General features: G+C 41.7%; 1 pseudogene; it reads right to left on the reverse strand.

The window, feature by feature from the left end:
* Nucleotides 1–1,660: 1,660 nt before the first annotated feature.
* Nucleotides 1,661–2,093, reverse strand: LOC114884235 (annotated as a pseudogene).
* Between the last annotated feature and the right edge of the window lie 4,970 nt (nucleotides 2,094–7,063).

The raw sequence follows: 7,063 nt of genomic DNA on the forward strand, positions 1-7,063 counted from the left end.
CCAAGAAAAAAAGAAAAATAAAAGAATTATATATATATGAATTATATATATCATTGCCTTGATTCAACAATCATTGCCATATTTTCTTTATGAGACTATCTTTTAAACTTCTTTACCACTTCAAAATAAGTTGCAGACATCATAATCTCTCTTCCTAAATACTTCATACACACCTCCTAAGAACACTTCCTACATAACCATTATCACACCTAAGATAATTAACAAAAATTCCTTAATGCCATGTAATATCTAGTCTTGCTTTTTTATAGCTAGTGTTTTGAGCCAGTACTGAATCAGAATTCTTGTGTATATCACATTGTTGTAATTTTTAAAGTTCTATCCTCATTATTCTTTATGGTGAAAAAAAAAAGTCCTAACAATTCTTCTTTTTTTTTTTCTGAGGCAAAATTTGCATACAATTTAATAAATGATCCTCCTAACTGTGCAGTGTGGACCCTGTGGTCCCATGAGGAGCAACAAAAGACACCTCTTAGCTTTCCAGGTTTTTCCTTTTCATGGTAAAAAACCTACTCAGATATTGATGATAAATTCATATACTTCTAAAAAGACATATATCCCTGAGAGAAAGCAAATCTTCCATTTGCTTGGGAGAAATGGTTTTTAGATTCCCTTCTTATAAAAAGTAATTTGCCCTCTTTCCCCTATCCCAAATCCCTGAGGCTTTGAAAGGATAAAGAAACCAGTTTGCAGCTCTTTCAAAGGATTTATTTGCTACAGAATTGCCTGAGCCCACCAACAAAATGAACTCAGGATTTCTGTGTTTAAAAGGATTTTGCTCACTGCTTTATTTTTACCAGAACTTCAACATTCAAAAAGCAATTCTTTTTGCCAGAATTTGGCATGCCTAGAGGAGGTTAGAAAAAGATAGAATCTATAGAATTAGATGTCTAAAAATAGAAAAAAAATCCCAAACATTAAAAAATTCCTAATTTGGACAGGTCCTGAGTTGAAATCACATTCATCTGCAAAAAGAACGGTTTTAGGTCAGAAATGCTGTATTTTATAACTCCAGATCTTGACCTTGGACTTGACTGGTGAGGTTCTAGGAACTGCATGAATTGACAGGAGGGATGCCATTCCGTTGGCCAATTCTGGCATGTGTCCTGGCTTGTGACGTTTTATAAATCTCTCTTAAACCCAAACCTCCTGGTTCTGTGATGCCAATTGCCTAAATCTGATTCTCAGTACTTTTTAATTTTATTTATTTATTTTTTTGTGTGTGTGTGGTACGCGGGCCTCTCACTGCTGTGGCCTCTCCCGCTGCGGAGCAACAGGCTCCAGACGCGCAGGCTCAGCAGCCATGGCTCACGGGCGCAGCCGCTCCGCTGCATGTGGGATCTTCCCGGACCGGGGCACGAACCCGTGTCCCCTGCATCGGTAGGCAGACTCTCAACCACTGCGCCACCAGGGAAGCCCTGATTCTCAGTACTTTTTTAAACAAATAAACAAAAAATTTCCCTGTAAGATCACATATTTAAGTATTTGTTGCTTGTGGATAGATACAGAGAAACCAAGTATGGATGTGAATTAACAATCCAGTGATGGAGCTGTGACTCTCTGGATGGCTATGTAAGCTGTAAGAAAAGTTCCTCACTGGACCTGCACTTGCTGTGCCCCAGAGGTGACCATCCAGGCAAGGTCAACCTGAAGAAGGGGTGAACCCCGGCAGCTGCTGGATGGGTTTAAATCGCCACTATCTGCCTCCAGTTCTTCTACCAGAACAGCTAGTTTTTCCATCCAAGCAACTTACTGGTCATGTTTCACCTGTTTAAGCGTAGATGCCACTTGATAGCTGAAAACGGATTCACAGAGGAATCTCTCAGAGCCACCTTCTAACATCTCTGCAGCTCCTTTGGGGTAGGTGAAAAGGGCTTTCAGTGGTGGGGCAAGGTCTGAGCCACTGAAACCAGATCCAGTGGCAGAACTTCCACTGACCCCACCGGCTGAGGAGGACGATGAAGAGGCAGCCATTTCCTCTCTAGTAGATTTCTCACTTCACTCTGCGGCTTTGACAAGTTCCTCTACAGCCCTGCCCCCAAGGCCAACCGGAGTGGCTGCGTTTACTGCTACGAGGGCGGTGGCCTGCTCCCTAACAATTCTTATTTATTATTGCAGATAAAATTTAGACCTATTGGTAAAGTGCCAAAAATTACTATTGGATTTTCATTAGCCTTCAGTTAAACCTATATGTTATTTTGTGTAGAAGTGATCATTTTTACTATATTTAGGTTTTCCATACAGGATTGTCTTATGTCTCATTACTTTTTTTTCAATTTAAAAAATTTTTATTGGAGTATAGTTGTATGTCTCATTATTTATTGAAATATTATTCAATGTCTTAGTAAAGTTTTATGTTTTTATAATTTAAATCTTGAATATTTAGTGTTAAGATTATCCCTAGTATTTTATCATTTGCTATTATGAATGCAATTTTTTTCTCATCGTATTTTCTAAGTGATCACTGCTAATGTAAAGGAAAAGGTATTGAAACTCTTATTAGATGTCACTTATTAGTTCAAATTACTTTCAACTGATTATTTTGATTTTTATAAGTACTGTAGTAGTTTACAAGTAATAGAAATTTGACTCCTCCTATCCAAAACTTAAGTTTCAAGCTTTAATACAAGGGCTGTGGTTTCCAAAATAATATTAAATAAACATGTTGACTGTGGGCTTCCTTGCTTATTTCTAGATTTGTTTGATAATCATTTATGGTGTTGACTCTTTTGACTGAACTTATATGTTTAATAGGAATGCTCCATATATATCATATTTACACATCATCTAAAGCTGAGTTCAAGGCAGCAACTACACAAAAGAGGACTAACTTGAATCAACATTAGAGGTTTTCTTCTAGGCATAAGAATGTGGCAGTCTTTACTGAGTTGGGATAGTGACAAATGAAAACTGTATGTTCCTAAGGCACTCATGTCACTTAACTCCATGGTAAAGTTCAGCTACTTTCCTTCTTCTAGATTTCTAAATATGTAAGATCTCAACATAAAGTCTCTCAGTCAGGAGCTGTTTGACATCAGGCAGTTCAAATCAACCATGCAGACAGGAATTGGAACCTGTGCAGAAACTATCGGCCACAAGGAATTACTTCCCCAAATCATGGTTGTAACGAAGTTTAGGTATGCTGGCTTAACTTGCAAGAGCGTATCCATCAGGGTTCAAGCAGGAAAACAAATCACTCTGGGCCTTTCAAGCAAACAATCAAATGTTTACATTGGGCTTCCCTGGTGGCGCAGTGGTTAAGAATCTGCCTGCCAATGCAGGGGACACAGGTTCCAGCCCTGGTCCGGGAAGATCCCACATGCCTCAGAGCAACTAAGCCCATGCACCACAACTACTGAGCCTGTGCTCTAGAGCCCACGAGCCACAACTACTGAGCCCAAGTGCCACAGCTGTTGCAGCCCACACACCTAGAGCCCATGCTCTGCAACAAGAGAAGCCACCGCAGTGAGAAGCCTGTGCACCGCAACGAAGAGTAGCCCCTGCTCGCCACAACTAGAGAAAGCCTGCATGCAGCAACAAAGACCCAACACAGCCAAAATAAATAAATAAATAAAATAAAATAAAATAAAAATTAAAAGAATCAAGTGTTTATAACACTGAAGAAGAAGAAGGGGACTTACCTGGTGGCACAGTAGTTAAGAATCTTCCTGCCAATGCAGGGGACACGGGTTCAATCCCTGGTCCTGGAAGATGCCACATGCCACGGAGCGCCACAACTACTGAAGCCTGCGCACCCTATAGCCTGTGTGCCACAACTGCTGAGTCCACGCATCTCAACTACTGAAGCCCCCGTGCTCTAGGGCCCGCGTGCTGCGACTACTGAAGCCCGTGCACCTAGAGCCCGCACTCTGCAAAGAGAAGCCACCGCAGTGAGAAGACCATGCACCGCAATGAAGAGTAGCACCCGCTCACCACAACTAGAGAAAGCCCGCGCACAGCAACGAAGACCCAATGCAGCCAAAAATAAATAAAATTTTAAAAAAATGAATTGACTAATATTAAAAAATATAAGAAATTGACTAAAGATTAAAAAAAGAAGAAGAAGAAGTCAGGGGAACCTGCCACTGGCTTCCAGGTTTGCACTATTGCTCTGGTCCTACAAATCAGTAAGTTGTGGCTGCCACACAGGTCAGGAAATCACAGGAACTAGCCACCAGCTGACATCGCTGCTTTGTTGCAGAGAGGCGAGTGACTAACAGTGGAATGCTTGTGCTCATTACAGCAATCCCCATCTGCCTTATCCCACACACCTGCCCACTCCACCAGAGGAAGAAAGACATGGCTTCTACCTCTCTTCTGCCTTACAAATATTGCATGAGTGTATTTTGTGCTGACTGTAAATGGCATCCAGGATCCTGTAGACAACAGGGTCTGAGAAATACAGTTCCAAGAGTCCAGCATTTGTGATATAGAGAAGAGCTTAGAAGGGAGTGAGAATGCATCTTGGATTAAAAAAGAAAAGAAAAGAAAAAGGGCTTCCCTGGTGGCGCAGTGGTTGAGAGTCCGCCTGCCAATGCAGGGGACGCGGGTTCTTGCCCCGGTCCGTGAGGGTCCCACATGCCGCGGACTGGCTGAGCCCGTGAGCCCGTGAGCCCGTGAGCCATGGCCGCTGAGCCTGCGCGTCCGAAGCCTGTGTTTCGCAACGGGAGAGACGACGGCGGTGAGAGGCCCGCGTACCGCAAAAAAACAGAAAAAAAAAAAGCAGTCTATCTCTTCGGCTTCTCAGCAGCCATACAGTGCTTTCTATCTATAGTTAAGCAAACGACAACAACAGCAAAAATTCCTTCTAATTTTATGCAAGTATCCCTTATACAAAGAAAAGCATGCCCACCTTTTCTCCAGAAGGGGACAACAAAAGTCTCATCAGCCACTATACTATTTCTGAGTGATATTTCTTATTTAGTCATAATCCTCCTTTGATAATCTGTACATACTGGATTAATTTGTAACATTAACTGCCACCAAATTCTTTATATAAAATAATACGGAAAGGGGAAAGGAAAAACATAGGTTGGTAAATAAAGTATATACATAAGAAAGCATGGAAAAGCATACATAGGAACTTCATCTTGTTTCTGCAACTGGTCATCAGACTATAACATATTTATAACCTCCTTCTTCCATTACCTATATCCTGTTCTCTATTTCTGTGACCTTAGCTGGTCACAGTTCTCTACCAGTAGTGAGATGACCCAAATCTCCATTTCTGAAGGGTCTGAGCTCTTACTGGCCCTGTTTCTGTTGGGTTGTTATAGTTTTTTATTACATTTTAGCCACTGGACATGGAAGTACTAAGAGGTGCTTTAGAAAATACCCAGAATTCTGGGACTTCCCTCTTGACGCAGTGGTTAAGAATCCGCCTGCCAAGGCAGGGGACACGGGTTCGAGCTCTGGTCCGGGAAGATCTCACATGCCACGGAGCAACTAAGCCCATGCACCACAACTACTGAGCCTGCGCTCTAGAGCCCACAAGCTACAACTACTGAGCCTGCGAGCCACAGCTACTGAAGCCTGCACACCTAGATCCTGTGCTCTGCAACAAAAGAAGCCACCACAATGAGAAGCATGCACCGCAACGAAGAGTAGCCCCCACTCACCACAACTAGAGAAAACCTGCGTGCAGTAATGAGGACCCAGCACAGCCAAAAACAAACAAATAATAAATAAATAAATTAATTAATTAAAAAACCGAAAATACCCAGAAATCTAGATATATTCCTTATTCCCAATGTGAAGCCATAAACATGTTTTCCATTTATAATTAGCATCAATTGCCCCTTCTTTGCTTGTGGATTCAGTGGCATGAAGAGCCCCAAATGTCCAGGTGGCAGTCTTAACTTCTAGTTCAGTGGGATCATTGTTTTTATTTCTTGGAAAAACATTCCTTTCTTTAGAACTAAGTTATCTAAACCAACAGAGCCAATAACTCTGGAATGAGGATAATCCCATATTGTTAATCCCATATTGTTAAACCCATATTTAATTCTGTGGCCATTTTCAACATGAGCTCATTGAGCAAGCGCTGGAGTGGTTGGGGAATGATCCTGGCTCATATACAGAATCTGTTGTCTTGTCCACTTGATTATTGGAGGCCTTGTCTGCAGTTGGTGCTCTTTGGTGAATGTTTACATGGAATGCTAACATCTTCTCATTCTGTGCTATTCTGAGAGGTAGAACCACATGCATCTCTCCTTATCACTGATCTTCTGGTCTTGTTGTGCAACAAAAACCATTATCCACAAACCATTAGCACTTATCCCAGAGTCAGTGATATCTGTTTTTCTAGACATCTCTCTTTCCAAATGAACTGTTTCAAGTTCTGCCCATTTGGAGGATTTCTCTTCCCTGTGGTCCTTCAGGGCAATCCTTAAGTGGGATTATATCATAGTTCTGTAGTAATTTCTTTTGGCTTGTGTCAAATATCATGAAGATATCATGAAATACCATGCTTTAGCCCATGTTCCCCTGGATGATGGAATGGATACCATTCCACTTGTTGAAGGAGTGCTGCTGGGCATACCCAGCTTTAAATACTGGTGTGTCAGAAAACATCCAGTTCATGGTGGGCATAATAGATCATACCACCAATGATCAAGCATGGCTTTGCTTCAAAGCCTATGGGTCTACTCTATGATTCTCCCATTAGTGCTTACCAGAGTCTCCATATAACATCGTTATGTGCCACAGACAGACCACCACTGGATTTACTGGGTCATGAGTCCCAAGTGTTAGATCAGCTTGTTTTTCCTTTTTCTTTGGCTCCACTCAAAACTGTCAACTTTATGGGTAAATGAGTTGGAGCAGTATAAGAAATGTGGCACATGCTGCCTCCAAAATCCAAAAAGGCCACTTATCATTGTGCCGCTTTCTTAGTGATAGGGAGTTTAACATGCACAAAATTCTTTCACTTTGAAGTGGGTAGCCCAAGAGGACTAAGACCACTGGAGCCCAGAAACTTAACTGAGGTAGTGGATTCCTGAATTTTCATGAGGTTTATCTCCCACTTTGTGGCATGTGTCTTCCA

The sequence above is a fragment of the Monodon monoceros genome, unplaced genomic scaffold (assembly GCF_005190385.1).
Source record: "Monodon monoceros isolate NGI ecotype Baffin Bay Population unplaced genomic scaffold, NGI_Narwhal_1 Super_Scaffold_5, whole genome shotgun sequence".
In the NCBI taxonomy this organism is placed as follows: domain Eukaryota; kingdom Metazoa; phylum Chordata; class Mammalia; order Artiodactyla; family Monodontidae; genus Monodon; species Monodon monoceros.